This window comes from Tupaia chinensis, unplaced genomic scaffold (genome assembly GCF_000334495.1).
Source record: "Tupaia chinensis unplaced genomic scaffold, TupChi_1.0 Scaffold000695_1, whole genome shotgun sequence".
NCBI lineage: Eukaryota > Metazoa > Chordata > Mammalia > Scandentia > Tupaiidae > Tupaia > Tupaia belangeri.
Genome location: NW_006160218.1, coordinates 2,994,844 through 3,018,475, shown reverse-complemented (window position 1 = coordinate 3,018,475; position 23,632 = coordinate 2,994,844). Strand labels below are relative to the sequence as shown.

At 44.0% G+C, this 23,632-nt stretch overlaps 1 pseudogene; it reads left to right on the top strand.

Annotated features, from left to right (window-relative positions):
• The first annotated feature begins 3,857 nt into the window (after positions 1-3,857).
• On the top strand, positions 3,858-23,407 carry LOC102479240 (ADP/ATP translocase 2 pseudogene; annotated as a pseudogene).
• Positions 23,408-23,632: the final 225 nt, after the last annotated feature.

Genomic DNA, 23,632 nt, shown 5'->3' with positions numbered 1-23,632 from the left:
AAGGCATCGGGCACATAAAACAGTACGTAGATACAGCTCACTTCAGCGGCTGAGTTTCCAGGCAGCGGCCCCGAGAGGATCTTGGCTATAGGAGCACAGTCTAGAGAAAATGCAGTGGGTCTTCCTGGAACCCTCTGCACGAGCTTCCTTCCTCTGGACGAAGAGAAAACTAATGGGGTTAGAACCAGATCCTGTGTTTGGCCCACAGAAGGCAGAAGTGGACTGTTGGCAGGAGACACTTTTCATAGAACAAGCGTTAGGGACAGGCCTGAACCCCATTTCCTGTCGTTCCTCCCTTATCACTGAGTGGCTTATGACCGCTGGGGCTACTTGTATTGAGAGTCAGGAAGAAGCAAAATTCCATTGTTGCTTTCAACGAGGTGAAAGATGAGTGAGAAACGTGACAACCACCAGTGCTGTGTTAAGTGTCGTGGGCGACCCCGTGGATCACAAGGAGCTGGCACAGAGGCCCGATTCTGCTGGGCTGAGGGTTGGGGAGGAGGTGTCATGAAGGAGGTGATGTGGCTTTAAGCTGACATCACATCTTACAAATGTAGGAAAGGGGCCAGCCCGTGGCCTGATGGTTAAGGTGGCTGGATCCTACATGGCCAACCCCATGGTTCGAGTCCTAGACCTGAAAACTTGAGACATACATTGGGTGCATATGCATGCATGCCCAAAATGCCAACAGGAGGGAGAAAGAGGAGGCTGCAGCATGACCATTCTCCATGGTGGTGCTTTCTCACTTTCCCTTGGTCTCTGTCTCTTTGCCTCTTTCTGGTCTGCACATGCACTCTGTGACAAACTTAGGCAAAAATACAAAGTAGGAAAGCTCTTCAGAGCTGAATGCAGTGTGCCAAAACATGAAGTTGAGAGACGATTGAAAAACTGAGATTGGGCCAGCAGGTGGCATAGGGGCTAAGGCGCTGAACTCCCACATGGCTGACTGCAGTTCGAGTTCTGAACCTGGTGACTTGTTTGCTCTCTCTCTCTCTCTCTCTCTTTATCTGTCTCTCTCTGGTGAGCACATGTACTCTATAGCAAATTAAAAAGTAATAATGATAGGGACCAGCAGATGGCATAATGGTTATGTTGCTGGACTCCCATGTAGGTGACTATGGTTTGAATCCCAGACCCAGCAGCTTAAAACTCAAGCTGAGCCATTTTCCCAGGTGGTGATGTCTTGTTTTCTGTCTCTCTGTCCCTCTCTGTCTTTCTGGCAAGCAAAAATGATGACAGTAAATAAAGTTAAATAAATCTAACAGAAATGAGATCGAAGTAGGTCAACTGCAGGTTGTGATTTCAATTAGCAAAGTGCTCTCTGAAATAGGGCACATGTAAGAAGTGGCATGGGTGAGAGTGGGGAAAAGAGGGGCTTGCAGGAAATAGGTCAGCGAGCAACAACAGCCAGTTTATAAAGAATACGTTAGGCCATGCTGAGAACTTGGGCTCTTTAGGCGGTAGTGATTAAATGGCTATAAATGGAGTAAACACTGCCATTTAATAATTTTAAAAGGCACGGTGGTATAATTGCATTACTTGCTAATGCTTTTATTTGTACTGCAACAAGACCTAGTGTAGTATTTATATATAATGCTTCGTAGTACTAACTGATGAGTGTGTGGTGCTAACTGTAAGGATTTTATAGCTGAGAACTTCCTCCTTGCTAATTCATGTGAGATGGTGTAATTATGAACGTATTCTATTCTTCCATGCCCTCAAGTCAACGTTTCATAATATCCTCAAGCAGGACAAAGAAAATCAATTGCTTGCAGTTTGCCACCCACTAGAATCTCTCTTTAGACTTGGGTGGGTCATCAAAAATTTACAGTTCAAAAGATTGTTCATTAATGTTAACGAATTGTTATTAAATACTGCATATGAGACCTCGCCCAGGCCCCATTTCGGCCAAGATGAGTGAGTAAAGTTTCTGCCATCAGTCTGGTACAGGAACCAGATAAGTAAGTAAGTAAGCAGGGCGGAGTGTTCAAGTTGTGGTGAGAGGGGCCAGGAGATGGTGTGGTGGTGAAAGTGCTGGCTCCCACATAGCTGATTCCACAGTTCGAGTCCTGGATGTGGCAGCTTGAGGAAGAAGCCCGGCTCATGTGCGTGCATGCCCGTAACCCTGAGAGGAGAATAGAGGACGAGGGCTTGTGTTGCTCTCCCCACTGTCGGGGGAAGGGGTCATTCTCATTTCCCCTCCGTATCTCCCTGTGGAAGGAACAGTGGAAGACTGGAGAAGAAAGACCTGGACTTACCTCGAGTGTGCCTGGTTGGACCAGGGGAAACTTTGCAGAGAAAGTGACTTTTGGGCTGAGTCCTGAATGCCAAGCACATATCGTTTGGTGGATGGGCGAGGGCGTTTTTGCAGGGGCTGTGGTTCATTAGGCTCAGAGATGGAAAAGAACCAAGCTTAGGAACTCTGGGAAGTTCCTGAATTCAACTTTACAGCTCACATATGGTGCCATCCTCGAGGGTGTGACTCATGTCAAAGTCCATGAGAATGTCCCCTACCCCCAACGTGCACACACACACACTCACACACACACAGTGGGATGTACAGTGCATAACCTGTCCAGCTTCACATAACAGGCGTGGACATTACTTCACTGTGAGCGTGTCAGGTAATTGGTTATCTAACAGTCCAACGTGGGAGGAACAGTTCACCCCGCTCTGTGATGGACTGGGAATTACGTGAGTCAATATACATAAGCATTACTGTAAGTACTGCATAAATGTCAGTTCTCGTTCACCATATAGAACTTTAAACATTTTACATAGTTAAATTCACCTTTTCTTAAATAGGTTTAGTTCTTATCAACCCTAATATTATAAATTTGTCCTCATTTTTTACTATTTTTACGTATTTATATATATAATCCACCTTGGATATGTGCATACATAGATGGGTATGTAAAAAAAATGAGTAAGGATCTGTTATATAACTAAGTCAAAGATGGCTTGGAGTATGGGGAAAACAAGACAGTAGGAGGCAGATGAAGGTTATAACAGAGCATGCAGGGAACACCTCCAGGCTTGCATTTCTTAGTCTAAAATCTGTTACCCTCGTTGGGACCCTTGGGAGATACTTCAGGCTGACATGCACCTGGGAAATGTGTTCCCAGTGAATTTGCTTAGGCTCGGAGTTACACACCTCTGTACGGAGGGCACGCCAAGGAAATCATCTACATAGATGGGTATGTAAAAAAAAATGAGTAAGGATCTGTTATATAACTAAGTCAAAGATGGCTTGGAGTATGGGGAAAACAAGACAGTAGGAGGCAGATGAAGGTTATAACAGAGCATGCAGGGAACACCTCCAGGCTTGCATTTCTTAGTCTAAAATCTGTTACCCTCGTTGGGACCCTTGGGAGATACTTCAGGCTGACATGCACCTGGGAAATGTGTTCCCAGTGAATTTGCTTAGGCTCGGAGTTACACACCTCTGTACGGAGGGCACGCCAAGGAAATCATCTCTAACATTCATTTACTAATTTAAAAAATGTACGTTTCTTCATTCATCGTAGAGCACTTGCGTACACATGAAAGGGAGAGAGTGAGGAGGAGAGAGAGGAGTGCTCAGGGCGGGTCATGCTCAGTCCCATCCTTCCAGTCCTCGAGCCTGTCAGGCCTCGGGTTCTTGCACACATGCCTGGTGTGTTTCAGTCTGAGCAGACCAGGCATTCAAGATACTATCTACCTTCCAGCTTCCCCCTGAGCAGTGCCTTTCGCTGTGCTCTGAAGCTGGTGCTATTTACAAATGGATTTCAAAGAACCAGGTGAGGCCCAGAGCCCCGGAATCAAAGCAGGTTCCCAGCCCAGGCCTGTCCCACAGTCGCCTGCTCCTTCCTTTCAACATGAAGGATGCCGCCGTGTTTTTCACCAAGGACTGCCTGGCAGGTGGAGTGGCCGTGGCCATCTCTGAGACTACAGTAGCGCCCGTCGGGTGGGTCGGGCTGCCGCTGCAGGTGCAGCATGCCAACAAGCAGGTCACCGCAGATAAGCAATAAGGGGGCATTATAGACTGTGGGGTTCGTGTCCCCAAGGAGCAGTGAGTCCTGTCCTTCTGGCTTGGTAACCTGGCCAATGTCATCAGATACTTCCCCACCCAGACTCTCAACTTTGCCTTCGAAGATCAATACAAGCAGATCCCGGCGGTGTGCACAAGAGGTCCCCGTTCCAGTGCTACTTTGCAGGGACTGGGCGTGCGGCGGTGCTGTTGGGCATGGCTTTGTGCTTTGTGTGCTTGGTTTTCCCCAGACCAGTCTAGCAGTCGACGTGGGTAAAGCTGGAGCTGAAAGGGAATTCAAAGGTGCCGACGATTGTCTGGCTAAGATCTACAACTCTGATGGGATTAGGGGCCTGTGCCGAGGCGTTAATGTGGCCGTGCAGGGTAGTAGCCTCCACCGAGCTGCCTGCTGGGTGTCTGCAATGCTGCAAAGGGAGCCCTTCCAGATCCAGGAATACTCGGGACGAGCACAGTCTGTCACTACTGGCACCGGCTTGGCTTCCTGTCCATGTGACACCGTTCATCACCACACAGTGATGCAGTCGGGGCACAGAGGAGCTGATGTGCACACAGCACGCTTGACCGCTGGAGGAGGATGGCTCGAGATGCAGGGGGCAGAGCTTATCTTGGGGGTGCATGGTCCAGTGTTCGCAGAGGGGTGCGCGGCACTCAGTGCTTGTCTTGTACGATGAAATCAAGAAGTTCACCCAAGTTACCCCCTCGGTCTTTTCCTCCTGTGGGCAGGCATGCTGCGTTAGGTATCTTGAGCCTCTTCGGCCGCCTCTTGGCTGTCTCAGTGGCTACTACTTACTGGTTGAAAATGGGAGACAATAGTCGTCCTCCGACCAGTTTCTCGTAAAGCCACTTCCATCATGATGATGGGACTCGATACTTTTTATTTCAGTCACTCTTGATAAATAATCCATTTGAAGAAATAAAAACATCGAAGATTTTTTAAAATGCAAGAAAAGTCAATGGTATTCAATGGGTTTTAGTCTTGGTCCCTGGATTTAATATTTTCCTCAAGACCTAGAGGAGGGACGGTAAAGTGAGCTCATTAAATTTGTTTCAGACACGAGCTCGTGGTGCCAGCCACAACCCTGAGAAAGGCTGGCAGTGCAGCGTTGCCCTGGGGAGCTGCATAAAGTTTAGTAAAGATCGTTGTTTGTGAAAAAAAAAATAAAATACTGAGCAGACAAACTGAAGAGTAATTGGCTTTGGGAATATGGTCCAAATAAACTCTCGGACTCTAATTCATTATAACCCAACCATGGATCGGAACAGCAACACTGAGCTTGTAAAACACACAGTGATGTTTACATTTTATTCAAGGAACATTCTTATAGTAGAAAGCTGCTGGTGACAGGCATTCTGGAAGGACGCTCCTCAAGGGCAGGGAGTGTGCAGGTCACCCAGAGCAATGTCAGGGGCAGAGTCCTGCCTGGATTGGTTTAAGGAGGGCAGGATGGAGGGAAGGCCTGAGACACGAAGAAGACAGTGCTCCACATTCTAGGGACACCGTGTGCTCGGGGAGAGACAGGCACACGCACACTTATGCTCTGTAGAGGAAGATGCTCAAGTCCTAAGGGCAAACTCATGAATGTCTGCGTGTCACAGGTTGGCAACTCGGGTGTGACCTGCGCGGTTTCCAGGTTCTAGTAGACAGACGTACACACTCATCTCTGAGTTTCGGTCTTCCCTTAGCAGCCTTCCAGGGCTGCTGTCACAACATAGTGCAGGGTAAGTGGCTCACACAACAGAAATGCCTTTTCTTAGAAGTCTGAAATCTGGAAGCCCACGATCGAGTGCCAGCCCAGTGTGGACTCCTTCCTGGTCTGCAGACTGCCACTTCTCCATCCTCACAGTGTAGGGAGTGAGTGGGAGAGAGAGAGAGGAAGGAAGGAAAAACAGAGAGACAAACACGGAAAAAGAGGAGACGTCCCTTCTTCTAAAATCATGGTCCTTTTGGATTAAGGTCCCTCCCTTATACCTTCATTTAAATGTACTTGTTTCCTAAGTGCTCCTTCTCCAGATATCGTCACATCAGGGATAAGGGCTTCAAGGTCTGCATTTGGGGAGGACACTCTTCTACTGAGAGCAGTAACAGTAAGTTCTGCTTTTACAAATGTGCAGTTAATAGAAATCTAGAATAAGTATATGTGCTGGTATATGCTACTTCTCTTTGACTTTCATTTTTTAAGTACAGAATGCAGTTGACTCCCCAGTGAGGCAAAATACTCAAAGTAAACTTTTCCTTTTGCCTCTGGGCTGGAGATATTTATTTGTAAAGTGCCACCTTTGAATCAAACTCCATTTATCCAGAAGGCAGAACCCTGGTCTTCCTATGAAAAGGAATGCAAGATTTTATTTTTCTTTTCTAGAGAACTAGTCCATGAGAAGGTACTACAGGAATAAGAATTTAATAACATGGCATCGAAAAAAAAAAAGGTGCTCTCTATGATAAAAACGGTGTAGGCATTTTAAAGTGAGGTTTGCGGAAATTAAAAATTAAATAACACAGCTACACAACCTAGATTTTTAATCTTCTAAGATGGGTAAAATATATGAACATAATTTTTACATGTCAGAATCAGAAATCACCACTGAAATGAAGATTAATCGTTCTTTGGCCGGAATATCAGAGTTTCACAAAGCTTTCATCTATGCAGCTGTACTATGGCTGAATTTGCATTTCAAGGACTATTTCACAGTCTAGTTGTATAAGCCCTGAAGCCGAAAACTTGCTTTTTAATCATCCAAAAAGATGGTATGAGTGATCAAAATTAAATATATGTCCTAAATGTTTATCGGTGATGGGGAAATTAGTCAAACAATGGTTTATTTAAACTGACTGCATTTCAGCCCCTCAGTTGTTAAGACAGGTCAGCTGGGTCCGCTCAGTGGTTACGGGAGCTGAACCCGACATGGCTCACCATGGGCTGACGCCCAGCCTCAGTGGCTTGACGAACAAACCATCACCATGTGCATGTGTGTGTCTGGGTGCTGGTGGCAGGGAGGCATGGGAGACGGGTCTGACGTGACCAGAATCCAATGGGAGGTTCTTGCTCTTGCTCTCTCTCTCTGGTGAGTGCACATTCCCTACAGGAAAAAAATTGTAAGTAAAGAGTTTAGGGCCAGCCAGTGGCATGGGGGTTAAGGCCGCAGGGTCCCACATGGCCAGCTGCAAAGTGGGAGTCTCGTAGTTTGAAAAATAAGCCAGGCACATGCATGCACTGCACCCCAAATCCTGAGAGAGGAGTGAAGACAGGGATTGTGCTGTGTGGTCTTCTTCCCTGGGGCGTCCTTTCTCACTTCTTCCCCATCTTTCTCTCTCTTTCTCTCTCTCTCCAGTAAGCATCCATGTCCACTAGCAAATTAAAAAAACAAAATACAAAGACACAAAGCCGTTAAGAAGAGAAAGAAATGCCATTTGATGGAGTGTTGTAAGTTGCTGTCGGGCCCTGGGTATCAGTTCCTAGGAGGGAACAGCAGGGCTGTGGGTGTCAGCGCTTGAGCTCCGCTGTTCCCCTGTCCTGTCTCCTCCGAGCCTGTGTCCTCTGCAGACTGAGGATAAGCATTGGTCTGAGGAGGACTAAGTGTTGCTTTGGGAGTAAAGGGCGATTCTAATGTGTGAACACTTAGCAAATGAAAAAGCAAATTTGAATAAAAATAGAGAAACATGTTTTCTCATCTGCACTTTTTTTTTTTTTTTGGAGAGATTTTCACTGTAGGGCGCGTGCGCTCGCCAGACAGACAGAGAGAGACATAGAGACAGAAAGCGAGAAATCACCCTCCAGGGGGGATGGTCACGCTGCAATCCCTTCTCCTCCATTCTCCTCTCGGGATCTTGGGCACGCACGCACACGCGCCCGGTGTGAGTTTTAAGCCACCGGGTCCGGGACACGAACCATGGTCGACTATGTGGGAGTCCAGCGACATAGCCATTACGCTAACTGCTGGTTCCCTCATCTGCACTTTTATACAGTATTTTAGAAAACAAGTGATTTGACGCATTAAACATTTAGTAGAAATATTAGGAGAAAGAGTATAAAAGGAAAAAATTAAGACAGTGAAAACAGAAGGTTTATTACTGTTTTAACCTGCTTGCTTCATAGTCACATACGCACTCTGTCCCCTCTCTGGTCCCCACTGGCCAGTCCCTGGTCCCCTTAATGAGACGTAGCAGCAAACATTTTCCAAAGTCTCCCATCAGTTGCCGATGACAGCTGTGGGCCAAGCACTGCACAGGGCACTCACAAATGTATTGTAATTCTAGTCTTCATTATGATCTTAGGGCATACTTTTTCTTTCCTTTTTTTAGGGTTTTTGGCATAGTGTGCATGTGCTCACCTGAAAGAGACAGAGAAGGAAAGTGAGCAGTCCCCACACCAGAGAGTGTCCACCCACCCGCTCTTCTCCATTCTCCTCTCAGGGCTTTGCTCTTGCACACACATGCACCAGGCATGACTTCCAGACTGCCGAGTCCAGACCTTGAACCGTGATCGGCTATGTGAGAGTCCAGTGCCTTAACCACCGTGGCATGTGCTAGCCCTGTTGCAAATATATTTCCATTCTCGGAGGAGCTGTTTCTTGTTTCCTTCTTTAAATGCAAGCAATACAATTAAATAATGCATTTTTTATCAATAAATCTATTAAATGGTTTTCCAGATGTATTATTAGACATTATTAGGGATGTAAAATCAAGAATAGTGTGTTTCTGCCTCAAAGCACACTGTAGACTTTATTCATAGGAATGAAAAATCCAAGGAATTCTGGCTGGATCTCACTCAGACTGACCAGATAGATGGAAAACCCTGTCTTCTTACCTATGAAATGGGAATAATAATAATAGTAATGCCTATTACACAAGATCAAGATGGGGTTGAAATTAAATAGTGGATATAAAGTTTTTTGAGAAAGAAAAATAATTGGACTTTTTTTTTGCCCATAGAATCTAGAAAATACAAATATTGGAAGAGCTTGTTTTCTGAGAACAGAATGCAAATTTAGGGAAACTGTCACCAACCTGCACTCGTATAACCATAGCAAATTACCATGAGAAATGCTCTCCTTATGCAACCGAAGTGTGGAGATAAGACCCAATCATTTGCTCATTATTCCACACTAGGTCCCTGACACCTCTCCCAATTCCGTATTTCCACCCAGAGGTAGGAAATCAAATCTACCAAGACTCTGGGAATTGGTGTTCTGCTGTCCTCATTTCCGTGCATCCATGGCTAAAATGAGAGAGGAGAATTGGAATTACTACGTGCTTCTCAGGGGAAAAGAAATTAGTGTCGTTTTTATTGGGTGTATAGTGAAGTTTTCCTCTTAATCCCTAAAATCAGGACTTCTCGAAGTCTCCTGATAGTGAAGGTCACTGAGAGCACATGCTGAACAAATGAAGGGATTTATCTAAACCTAATTCCCAGGTTTAAGCATGCGTTTAAAACTCTCGTGTTTAACAGACTTCTGGGCCCCATTCCCAGGTATTCTCACGTTGTGGGTCTGGAGGTGGGGTGAATGCTGAGAATTAACCCTGATAGTAACTTCCAGGCGGTGGTGCTGACCAAGGACCACGTTCTGGGAACCACTCACCTGAGGCACCGGGGCTCACCCCTGCTTCTCCGACAACGGCCGGTACACGGGCAACGTGAAAGGCACTGTTCTAATGACTGCAGGGTCCAGAGGGGCCTGTTATTAGTGCCTGGTTATCCCGCTGGAAATTTGCCCAATAAGTTTCTTAGAAGCAAATCCTAATTGCTTCCCTGTGGCTTTGCAGTGTGTCACCACAGCCTGTTTGAAGCTGCGATTACCTCGATGCCCTCCCATCCTGTGGCTGTTTGCTTCACTTTCTCTTTCTGTGCTCCATCTCTCCTGCTAGCCTGCTCTCTGGGGCCCAGAAGGTTCTGTGGCCAAGCACGGAGAAGCACAAGAGAAGCAATGTCTAGGACATTTCTAGTACGTTTGCTTCTCCTTTTTCTACTTGACTCCACCCGTGTACAACCGGGGTGACTGGACCAAATTATCCATTGTTTGAAGTTGAGGGGCTTTTTTTACGGTAAAGCAGAAATAATAACACCTTCCATATTTATTATGAACAAGTGAAAGTACAGGGAAGTTGCTCTTCATTACATAGGCATCAGGAATAACAGCTACTCTTGACCTCTCCATTCTGTATTGGGTCATGTGTCACCTAGACCTGATATTTAATAAGAAGACGTACCTGACCACGTTGCATTGAAATAGGGTCTGGTGTCTCAGTAATGCTGGCGTCTCAACTGCATCCTGTCTACAAGGTGGAGCTGTTATGCTGTCCGCGCACATTAGGGGGCAGTAGAGGAGCTGTCTGAGAAAGCCGGCTCCACCAGGAAAAGTGGTTTTATTTCCCAAGTTACTTCTATAAAACTTTTTAATTGAGAGGAAAGCAAAAGATTATATATTTAAAAGGTATTTGTAATAGTGTGTTTAATTTTAAATGAAGATCGTTTCCTATTACATATCATATAAAAGAAGACATTTCTTTCCCTGTGAAAAAGCATTACTTTTTAAATGAAGATCATTTCCTATTACATATCATATAAAAAGACATTTCTTTCCCTGTGAAAAAGCATTACCTTTTACTAATGGTTAATTTATGAAATAATTCAGAAGGAATTTGGGAAAGGGATGATTGGCTATAATGAAATAATAGAGGCTTTAAGTGTATTTTTGTGTTTGCGTGTGTTTTGCAAGGCCCATTTAGAAGAAAAATCGTTTTGGAGAATTGTGACTATTGATAGTTGGATGATGCCGAACAATGTGAGGCAAACAGATTTGTGCACACATAAAAAATTTCGAAAGTAATAAGAAAACTTTTATTGCTTTACGAATGTTAAAGCACACCAATAAAAAAAGTGAAATGGAGTTCACTTTTACAGGTAGTAAAGAATTCACTTGCTTAGAGTCTATCAACCAGCAAAGCTCACAGTCTCTAAATGTAGCCATCATATTGTTTAAGAATAAGTGATTAAAAAATCAGTTTCCATGGTGTTTTAAAGGTAGCAGTGAGGAATGCTGATTCTAGCTTTCCTTTCAATCTCCGGGTGACTCTGGATCTTATAATCCAGTAGGATTTTACTCTGTCCCCAGAGAGTGGGCCCCATGGGGTCAGAAGAGCCACCTCCTCTGTGACCTAAACTGTTGTGTTTATAAATCATTGCTCGTGTACCGCGATGCAGCAAACCTGGGTCTGCTACAAAGTGCAAGTGGCCACAGCAGAACTGGCTGGTTTTCTCTTGGTCTGAAATGTTTCCTTTTGGATCGTGACTGATATTTCTTACCCTGCTCCAGTGACAGAGTGTTGCTCCAACCTGAAACTGATGCACGTTACTGGAGAAACTGCCTTCCTTGCTTTCCCCAATGATTTAATTGTTTTCATTCCCAGGCGAGATCCTGAGCTCAGGGCTTTATCACACGCTTTGTCTTCTCTGCTTCTTTTCTGATGTTCAGTATCTTCCCTTTAACTTTTTTTTTTTTTTTTAAATAGAGTCTATGTTGTGATATTCCCGTTTTAACCTCCTGAGTAGCTGGGACCAAAGGAACATGCCTCCAGGTCCAGTCCTTTCTTGTATATTTTGATTCTCCAATAAGTGATTTTACTTTGCTTCCATTTTGTGAGAATAAACTTTACACCTTAAAATATATTTTCTTAGCCTCTGATCACCTGGTAAGAAATCAGGCATGTGATACCTTGCCCTGTTTCGCCCAGTAACCAGCTGGGAGGGTGGTCACTTTTCCCTGGTGGCACCTCTCATGGAGAATCTTCTGGGCAGAAGTTGTTGTTGTCAGAACCAGCTGTTTGTGTAGTAGGCTCTCTCCAGGCCTGTGGGCACCACCCAAGTCTCAGTGCCTACACGGACACCAGATCAAGAGGTTTCCTAAAGTCATTGTGGCTTCATTTTGTGAATATGGCTGCATTCTTAGTGACCCTGAATTTTAAGATTTTAACATGTAAAAAAATATAAAAGATCAACACAATGAAAAGTTTATTTTTTTAAAGATAGAATTGACAAACCACTACCTTAACTAAAAAGAAGACCCAAATATATAAAATCATAAATGACAAAGAGACATTACAGCTGATTCCACAGAGACACGAGAGATCGTTAGAGACTATTACTCACAACTACATGCCAACATACTAAAAACCCTAGATGAAATAGACGAGTTCCTATTCCCGGACATATGCAATCTACCAGGTTGGAATCAGGAAGAATTAGAAAATGCAAATAGACCAATAAATAACTAATAAGCCTAATTTTTAAAAATAATCTCTCCTGGGTAGTGGGGAAGGCCCTGGACTATCGTGTGGCTGACTGTAGTCCAGGTCCTGAACTGGCAGCTTGAAATTCACACTGTGTGTGTGCGTGCGTGTGTGTGTGTGTGTGTGTGTGTCCGGCAAAAATCCCAAGAGGAAAATGGAAGAGAAGGTGGGGGTTACGAATGTTAAAGCACACCAATAAAAAAAGTGAAATGGAGTTCACTTTTAAAAAAAAAACTGAAATGGAAAATGGAGTTCACCCTTTGGGCGGGGGGGTGATTTCTCGCTCTCTGTCTCTCTGTCTCTCCAGCAAGTGCATTGACACTATAGCAAAAATCTTGCAAGAAAAATAAATCTCTCAATGAAGAAAAACTCAGGAATGAATGACTTCACTGCTGCTTTATAATACAACTTTAAAAGAAGAACAAACACAATTTTCCTCAAATCATTCCATGAAATTGAAGCTGAAGGAACCATCGCTGAATGATTCTTCAAGGTTAGCATTCCCCTGATACCAAAACCGGGAAAAGGCACAACCAAAAATATAAAATGACAGACCTATATCCCTGATGAATATAAATACAGAAAACCTTAACAAAATTTTAGCAAACTGAATACAACAGTAAATTTAAAAGATTACAAGTGATGAAGTGGGTTTTATCCCAAGGATGGAAGGAAAGTTCAACATATGCAAATTAGTAAATGTGATCCACCAAATTAATAGAATAAATAATCATCTCAACAGACACTGTAAAAGCTTTTGATTAAATTCAACATCTCATCCTGAAGAAAATACGTAATGAATTAAGTGTAGAAGGCATATACTTCAACACAATGAAGACTATGTGTAGCACGCCCCACAGTTAACATCACACTGAACAAGGACAAGTTGAAACTTTTTCTCTCAGAACTGGTGCAAGACAAGAATAATAACTTTCAAAATTCTTGCTCAGTGCAGTATGGGAAGTCCTAACCAGAACAATGCAAGAGAAAGAAATAAAGGAAATCAAAATTAGAAAGGAAGAGATCAAATCGTCCTTCTTTGAAGATAGTATGATCAATGATCACATATAAACACACACACACACACACACGCACACACATACATATAGGCCTAAAGACTCAGCCAAAAGACCTAGTAGAACTTGTAAACAAATTTAGTAAGGTTGGAGGATACAAACTTAAAATATAAAACCAGTAACATTTTTATAATGAACTAGTTGAAATTATAAGAGGAATCCCATTTACTACAGTTATAAATAAAATATCTTGGATAATCAATTTAACTAAGAGGCAAAGATCTTTATAATGAAAACTACAAAATGCCCATGAAAGAAATTGAATACGACGGAAATAAATGCAAAAACATACTATGTTCATTGATTGGAACAATAACATGGTTTAATTGTCCACATTACCAAAACAATTTACAGATTGAATGCATCTCTTATCAAAATAATAGTGTCATTCTTCACAGAAATAAAGAAAACATCACAATAGTTGTATAGAACCAAAATCTTCCGGTTTTTGCCATTGGGCTCACGTGCTCACTGGAGGGAGGAAGAGGGAGAGAAAGAAATCACTCCTCAGGGGAGAGGGTCCCACCACAATCCTTTCTGTTCCATCCTCCCCTTGGGATTTTGGGCACGCACGCACACACCCAGTGTGTATTTCAAGCCACAGGGTGTGGGACTCGAACTGCAAGGTCAGCCACGTGGGACCCAGCGCCTTACTGACCATATCACTTGCTGGTCTACCATGGTATCTCTAAAGAAAACATTTCTTTAAACATTTTTCCAGATGTTTATTGGCCATGTGTATGTCTTCTTTTGAGAAATATCTTCTTGAGTAATTTTCCTACTTTTTCCATTTGTCTATTTTTAACCCAATTACTATTATTACTATTTGGTTTTCATTTTGTTTTACTGTTGAATTGTTTGAGTTCCTTGTATATTCTGGCTGTTAACCCCTTGTCTGACATAAAGTTTTGCTCCACTCCTGCTGACCAGTGCCTGAACTGGGACACTGTAGGACTGCAGGTGGAGATGGGAGGCATACTTCCTACAGAGATTCAGCCAACTCTAAAGTATGTTGATTTTTCAGATGCTCTATGTGAGCCTGTTTGGAGAAGTTACCTGGGACATTTCTGTAAGGGAGGTGGGGTTTCCAGAACACTGCAGATGCAACGCTTTGTACCCTTGATATTAAAACTGTGCTGAACATGATTTGACCTTTCTGCTTCTTGCTGTCTCATTCCCTCTCTTATTGTCATTTTCTCTCACTCCGTGTTCTAAAGTGACTTCAGAGTACTTTGACATCACGGGGTATCAGTGTGATCATTAATTATCATTGAGCTGGGAGTGAAAGTGTTAAGTTAATGGATGACATTTCTTGATAAAATGCCAGATTATGGGTAATTAATTATAACAGCTCATTTTGGGGAAAAGCAAGTCCACCAGAAGAGGTTAATGATCAGTTCGCCATCTGGCCTGGACTGGGGACCGTCTGGGTCAGTGCTGAGTCTCGGTCTTTTCCCTGAGCTACCTGATACAGGTTAGGTCTCTCTATTGCCCCGGACAGAGACTGCGCGAGGTCGGAGAACTCAGCGTTTACTGCTCAGACTTGGGCTGGGCTGAGTCCTGTGCGGTTTGGGGATTTCCGTAATCTGGGAAGAGAATGCATAGGAAAGGGAGGAAGCAGCAGATCTGAAGGACATGTATTAAGGTCAGTGATCCTGGTCTCAAGAAGCAAGGGATAGCATTTAAAGGAGCCTGTGAACCTGAGTGTTGTGGGGAGAGAAAGATAATGACCAGAGTGGATGAGACCAAGGGGCTCCTCCCTTCACCACAGGACTGCGGCTGGCAGGCAGAGGGCGGGGAGCAGGGAGGCCTGCACTTGTCCATCTTTCCCTCTAGAGAATAACCGTTGTTGGAAGGTGCTGGACAGGAGGAAGGGCCACGCCAGCAGTCGTGGCTTTGAATGAGACTCAGCCCGTCGGTGAGAGCACATGTGTGAGTGCAGAACACAGGATGAGGAATGAACATGTGTTATTTGCACGTATTAAGCTCCTTTTGGGGAAGTGCCTGGCATGTATCAGACACCTTTTCATAGTTACCCTCTCTGCTGTCCAGTGTAATCCGGTGTTTTGTTTTGTTGTGGTCTCGTTTCTGTATTAGAAGACTGAGGAGACTCAGAGAAGTTAGGAAAATTGCTCAGTGTCTTGTATCTCGTAAGTTCCTGAGGTTTTATATTATATCTGTCTGTGTCTAGAGAGCTTTCTATAGCAGGACCATCGGTCAACGTGGTAGGGGAAATGGAAGCTTACATCTGGAGGGCCCCTGGACGCTGAATATTACCCTACACACGGGGGAGAGAGTTGAGCTCAGAGGCTGGGGTATTGGGTGAAACATTCCTTCTTGCACAGGTCGAGAAAGGGCTGAAGTAGGGGAGCCCTGTGGACAGAAAGCATTTGTAATCTCCTTTTGCTCTGGATGGTGGAGGTTGCAGAACCTGCTGAGGCCCAGTGATCACCCTTAGCTGCTCTCAGTGGAATTAGCCATCTGTTTCTTTACTGTTTCCCCCTTTTTTTTAAGTGTTATTTATTCAACAGACTGAGCCATTAAATTTTAACCTCGACTCGGGCGATGCACACATACATGCAACACACAGAAACCTGCTCACACATCTACACATAAAAATTTGAGTTGCCGAATAGACGACATGACTCAGGCTACTTGCTGGGCTTTCTTATTTGCTTTTGTCCTAGAAAGAACTCTAAATGTTTTATGTTTCTGCCTTTCCAGCCAAGATCATTTTCAAAGTATCAAATCAGATGTCAGATGGTAAAAACAGGTACAAAGAAAGCAAGAACAGAGTTTGGTACTGAGACAGAAAACAATAAAAACAAAAATAATAAAAAACAAACAAAATCACAGATGTTCAAATGTCCTAACCATCTGGAACCAGTTGACATAGATGTAAATGTCCCTTCTCTATTTTTAAGTTATTAAGTGTCTTGATCTTTTATGTGAGGAATCATAACCAATACATTTCATACTTTATGTGTAATAATTGCATCTGTGATTTGGCTCATTCAAGCAGAAGCTGTAGTGTCAACGAAGAAATTTGTGAATCCTTGATTTTTAAAAAATTTACTACCTGATTTACTATGTGGAGCATGCACTCCCGGAAGGACAGATTGGAGGGGGAAGCACCCCCTGCCCCCAGAGGATGGCCGTGCTGCACTCCCTTCTCCTCCATTCTTCTCTTGGGATTTGCAGCATGCACACATATGCGATTCACATGTTTTTTAAGCCCGTAGGTCCAGGATTCGAACTTTGTAGTCAGCCATGTGGGATCCAGCTGTCTTAACCACCATGCCACAGGCTGGTTCCCAGACCCTTGATCTTATGCTGTCGTAAAACCACGGCCAGTACTGGGAGTGCCTGGCTCGTCCTAGGTCCTCACTCACTGTCCATGAGTGACTGGGTAAGCGGGTGCACACCTCTCCTGTACTAAAGACAGCAGTAGCATTCTTCCCTCCAGATTCCAAAGGTAGCTTTAGTCAGAGCAGGAGGGCAGGCCTGCCAGTCCGCCCTGGGCATTATCCCCTGCAGCCCCGTGCAAGGGAATTTTCAGAACGCCCTTCAGTGAAGGTTTTTGGCAAGTTTACGTTCTTGAGCAAAATATCAACTCCCAGGAATCCTGAATAGCCACATTTACTCTGGTACTAAGGGTTATTACTCACTACTTTTATGGGAAACGGATAAGGGAGACGGATGAACTTTAAGAATAGATTTTTAGAATTAAAAATAAATGATGAACAGTGAGTCAGAGCATCGAGGAAGTAGAACTGGACACTGTAAACCAGCCAGACCTAACAGACAGCTGTGGGGTGCCCCAGTCGTGAACAGCGGAGTACGCGTTCTTCTCAAGTACACACGGAACACCCCCCAGGAGAGCTGCTGCTACGGAAGTCCCAGTACCATCAGAAGGACTGCAAACATGCTACATGTGTTCCCCGTCAACAGTGGAGTGACATTAAAAATAAATCCTAGAAATTTGGAAATTTGAAAATACATAGAAATTAATCACATGTTTCTACATAATCAATGAGTCAAGAAAAACACAGCAGAAATTAGAACATTTATGAGATAAATGAAAATGAAGACACAACATGCAAAAAATTATAGAATGCTGCTAGAACATTTAGAGGGAAATTTATAATTGTAAATGCCTATTTTGTGAAAAGATCTCAAATATTACACTGCCAGTTTAAGAAGAAAACAAGCCGATGAAAATATTAAATAAACAAATAAAATGAAATGAAAAATAGGGAAAAATCAGTGAACTCTGATTGTTTTTTTGAAAAATAGCAACAAAATTGACAAAATTTCAGCTAGACCGATAAAGAAAAAAAGAAATAAGACTCAAATTAATAAAATAAAAACCAAGAGTGGAGCCATAACTACCAACCTTACAGTCATAATAAAGTCCATGTGGGAATGCTGTGAGCATATACAAGCCAACATGGGTAACTCAGAGGGTAGTGCACATTTCTGGAGAGACACAAACAGCCACTGTGGACTCACAGTAAGAAGAAAGCCTGAATACACATAACAAGTACAGCTTTTAAAATAGAAATTAAGTATTTTCTTTCCTTTTTATTTTTTTTAAGTATCATCACCCTTACTCTCTTCTGGTTTCCATTTGAATGGAGTGTCTTTTCCTGTGTCTTTTTCCCCCCCAGTCTATGGGTGCACTTAACAGGTGAAGTGACTCTTATAGGGAGCATATAATTAGGTACATTTTTAAATCTTTTCATTTTTAACAGAGACGTTTACATTTTTTCATCTATCAAGTGTTTCCTCCCCTTGCACCCCACACCCACCCTCCACCACCCACTCCCTACCCTTATTTCCCCCCTCACAATCTCTATCATCCACATCCATCCTCTCTAAAAATACACAAGCAAAAAACAAACATAAATCTCACAAAATAAAGTCCAGGCACAGACAGCTTTACGAGTGAATCCTGGCAAATATTTAAAGAAGAATTAGTGATACTTCTTTACAAACTTTCTTTAAGAAATACAAGATGTGGGGGCCAAGAGGTGCGATAGTGGTTTAGGCACTGGACTTCCATGTGGCAGCCATGGTTCAAGTCCTGGACCAGGCAGTTTGCTTTCTCACTTTCCCTCTCTCTCTCTCTTTCTCTGCTGAGTACACATGCCCTATAGCAAATTACTAAGTGATACATGACACAGTAAAAATAAATAATAAATGAAATTAAATAAATAATTCTTTTTAGAAAAATAGAAGAAGTTAGAACATTTCCTAACCCATTCTATAAACTAATATCACCAAATACTGATACCAAAACCAAGTAATGACGTAATAGGAAAACCCCGGAGAACAATTTGTCTTATAAATGTATTGATACATACAGAAATTCTCAGTGAGATACTAGCAAACGTGGACAATAAAAGGGAATAAGGTCCTGATACCTGCTACAACAGAGCTGACTCTTGAAAAATAGTATTCTTGGGACCGGCAGGTGGTGTGGTGGTTAAGGGCACCGGACTCCCACATGGCCGACTGCAGTTCGAGTCTTAGACCTGGCAGCTTGCTTTCTCACTTTTCCTCTCTCTCACTCTGTCCCTCTCTGGTCAAAACAAATAATTAAATAAGTAAATAGAGTTAAATAAAAATAATTCTTTAAAAAGATAAATAGTATTCTAAGTAAAAAAAAAAAAAGACGCAAAAGCCTACTTGTGTTTTATAGTTCCATATGAATGAACATTCAGAATGCAAATATGTAGAGACAAAGTGGTTTGACGATTTCCCAGGGATTAGCTGTGGGATTGGAGAATGAAAGAAATGACTATGACTGAGTACCAGGTTTTGGGGAGATGATAAAATCTTCTAAAATTTACTACAGCGAGGGCTGAACAACTCAATGAAAACATTAAAAAGAGCTGAAATGGAATTGTATGGGCCAATTATATGGCGTGCGAGTCATAGCACAATCAGTCTCAAAACGAATTCTGAATACCCGATAATCTGATTAGTAGGTGATGCCGTGTGTGCTTGAGAATGAAATCCACAGGCAAGCAGCTGGGCTTATTTATATCCAGCGACGAGACCAGATCCTTCCACGAGACGGGGTTTGATTCTTGTTTGTAGCACAGAAAATCCTTTAAGAAAAGCAGATCAGCTTGGGGATGAGGTTATTAGAGAGCCGTAGAAGCAGAGGAGTCGTCCCAGTCTGTGCAGAAGAATCTAGGGCAGCTTCATAGAGCCAGGAACCTTCCAGCTGAATTGTGGAGGATAAAGTGACCTGCGCCAGGCCCAGGGGGCAGGGCGGTGTAGCAGGCAGTGCCGCCTGCATGTGTGTAGGGCAGAGGGACACAGGCTCGCCCCGTTGTCACGAAGATGCAGTGGAAAAATGACAGAAATACAGCCTAAAAACAGAAGTGGTGTTTGAATCTTCAACCTATGTTGTCCTGAAGTCTGCTTTAAGGCAGTGCTCCTCAAATTACGTGATAAGTGCAGGGCTTTTTGTTATTCCTTACAATCTGTCATGAACTGACACCAGAACAATGAAGTACTAGAAAAACCAAATGAGAAAAAGCAAAACACAAGCCCACTGATAATACTCTTGGTAGCAAAGTCCAGTTTCTGTAACATTTGTTTAGATATTAGCTCTTAATTTCTGAATTACTTTTCTAATTACAGATAAGTAATGAATAATTTGTGAACCCACTGGTCCACAGACCACACTGAGATTGGTAGGTCTACAGAACACATCCCAGAGGGAGCCTTGACACCCCCAGAGGTCAGCTGTGTGTGGAAAACATTGAGTATTTTATTGACTCCAACCTTCCCCAGGAGATGCATGAATGGCATTATCGAATTGAAAACCCTAATAAATCTTGCAGCTAACATACATTACTAAATTGGGACCAGCAGGTGGTGTAATGGTTATGTCACTGGACCCCCCCTCACACACAGTCTAATGTGGTTTGAGCCCCAGGCCCAGCGACTTAAAACTCATGCCAGTTGCATGTGTGTGCGTGCCCAAAATTCCAAGAGAAGAAGAGATTGTGGCATGGTTATACCCCCCGGGGGCTGATTTCTTGCTTTCTGTCTCTCTCTCTCTCCAACTAGCACATGTGCCCTATAGTGGAAATTTCTCTTAATAAGTAAATTAATTAATAATAGCCTTACATTCTAATTTAATAGTATTTAAAAATAGAGCCTTTGGGAGGTAATTGGATGATGTCATGTGGGTGAGGTCCTCATAAAAAGATCGTTGTCCCCATCGAATGAGGAGGGAGAGGAAATTTCTCCATCCCAGCCCAGTGAGGACCCAGTGAAAACCAGCTGTCTGTGAGCACGGGGTGGAGTGCGTACAGGGAGCTCCTGCAGCTGCACCATGAGCTTCCTTTCCAGCACTCCGTGCCACTGAAGGGGAGGGGACAAACAGTGCCTGTGTGCTGGGGTGGAGGCCAGAGCGGGAGCTAGGTGCCGAAGCCTTGTGGCAGGATACTTGCAGCTTGGGGAAGGACGAAGACAGAATAATGAAGGGAAGAAGGGAGGGAAGGAAAGGGGACTGAGGCTGCCAGGATTTATGAGCATTGAACGATTGTGACTGTAGCTCTGAGGGAGATTGGAAACTGTGGGAAGGTTGGGAGAGGGAGTGATGGCAGTTCCCCTGCGTTTGCACAGGAATGAGAAAGAGGAGGTGAGGAGATGGGAAGAGCAGCCAGGGAAGGGCTCAGACAGGAGCACAGTACAGTTCCTCGTCGTGGAAACAAATAGAGAACGTGTTTCTAGGAGGAGCTAGGGTTGGACCTGTCAAACGCTGGGGATGGCCAGAGAAAACTAGGGCTAAGAGCAGCTTGGGACCTAGCCAAGTGGGCGTCTTCAGTGACTTGAAGAGACGAGTTTTCTTAAGTGTGAAGGTAAAACCCTGATTTAAGTATGTTTGAGAGAGATTTGGAATAAACACAGTAACAGTGAAAACCCCTTTGAGAACTTGGGAACAGTCACTGGAGAGAAACACAGACTGTGAGGTGTCGGTGCTGCCACTGCCGCTGGTTCAGAGAGGGTGACTTCGTACGTCGACACAGAATGGTGATGGAGGGAGGGCCGAGGGGAGCTGGTGTGGTGTGTTAGAGCAGGTGAGAGGGGATGCAGTCTTTTCCATGGGCAGAGGGGTTAACCTTTGCTAAGAGAAGACACATAGCAATAGAAACGAGAACAGTGGGACCAGCAGATGGTCTAATGGTTATGTCGCTGGATTCCCACATAGTCAACCATAGATGGAGTCCCAGACCCAGTGGCTTAAAAAAACAAAAAAGCCGTGTGTGTGTGTGTGTGTGCGCACACACACACACACAAAATCCCAAGAAGAGAATGGAGGAGAAAGGATTGCAGCATGGCCAGCCCCCCTGGGGGGTGATTTCTCGCTTTCTGTCTGTCTCTGTCTGGTGAGTGCATTCACCCTATAGCAAAAATATCTCTAAAAAAAAAGAAAAGAAATGAGAATGAGAACAGTATATGAACTAAGACACAGGCAGGTGAGTAGCAATAGTGATGGAAACTAGAGGAATTCTCTTCTGATTTCTTCTGTTTTCTCAAGAGGTTTTAGCAGAGACTGAGGACAGGACAGATGTGGGAAAGCAGTGAAGAGAGACAGCATGGGCTGGTCGTTCCGGAGACCGAGGGTGCGTGGTCTACAGGAATACGGTCTGACCTCCGGGGAGCACGTGGGCCTCTTAGGTTAGCAGTCTCGAGTACACACAAGACCTGTGTGCTCGGCTGTAAACCGCCCTGTTCCCTATGAGATCTCTTCCCAACAGTGCCAGACTCCCATGTCCTAACTGCTCTAGGTCATAGGTAAAAGATTTTAGGCAGAACATTGACATGGTCAAATGTACATCCTTAGACGATCACCGTCATGTCAGTATACAGAACAGATTCACAGGGACTGGGACAGAGGATGGGGACTTGGGTCATAGGTCCCCGAGACAGGCAGGAGTTAGGCAGCATGAGGAGAATTATTTTATGTTTGTATGCATCTATTATTTAGAAAGTTCATGGAAAAATAGTTCGTTTTATATGAAACATTTTGAAGTCTGTGCATAGTTGTTTTTGCCTTTTTTAGAGCTTTTTTTTTTTGCCTATGGCATATGCACTCACTGGAGAGAGAGACAGAGACAGTGAGAGAGAAAGTGAGAAATCACACCCCAGGGAAGGCTACAATCCCTTCTCCTCCATTTTCCTCCTGAGATCTTAGGTACACACGCATTCACACCCAGTGTGAGTTTCAAATTACCGGGTCTAGGACTCGAACCATGGTTGGCCAATCAGGAATTTAGTGATGTAACCGTTACACCCTCTGCTGGACGCTGTGCACAGTGGTTTTAAAATATGCATTTTCCAGAACTTTCTGAAGCCCTTCTCCTATGGAGTTCAGAGAACGCCACGACTGAGAAGATGGTCCCTTTTTCCGTGGAGCCAAGGAGGAACACGTGCCCAACGTCCCTCCGTGGGGGGTGACATTGGCATTAGCTCATGTCAGTCTCATAACCTAGTCCTGAGACTGCCAGATGTCACTCTGCATCCCCTAGCTCCTTCCGGCCACCTGTACTCTAGAAGAGACACATCTACAGGAAAGGGGGCTGCTGGGCAGGTGGTGTGATGTTCTTCGCGTGCACGGACTCATCTTACATTGCTTACACTCCCATACAAGACGAGCTTTATTATTAAAACAGAATAGTTCCCGGTTGTTTTATGGGGGCGCTTTTGTGGAGGGAGAAGCACAGACGATGAGGAAGAAAGATAGTGGGTGCTTATTTGAAAATAGTGCTCACTGAGAAGTAGGGGCTGGAGATTCGATTTTTCATCTCATTTTGCAAATTTCCAGAAGACCTAACCAGCATGTTAAAAGGCATTAAATCTGGCAGGAAGGTGAAGCGAAGGGGCCAGCAAGCCACCAACAAGGAATTAAAAGGGATTATGGAACACAGCCCAGAGCTGTGTTGGGCTGCTCAGGGCGGCCCCAGAGAAGAGGCAGTGGATGCCGAATGATCAGAAGCCGAGACCCAATTCATTCGCTGGGAAATGAAGATGGTAGCAGAGGAAGGAGCCCAGACTCCACTAAATGAAAGACTTCTTTTATAAACAGACAGAGGAGAGCGGAAAAGTGACACACAATAGGTCCATCCCTTTTTCCTGTAGCTGAAAAGGATATGTGCACCCACCACAAAAACTCTCCAGATTCAGAGTGTGACTCATTTGAAATGTCACATCAGA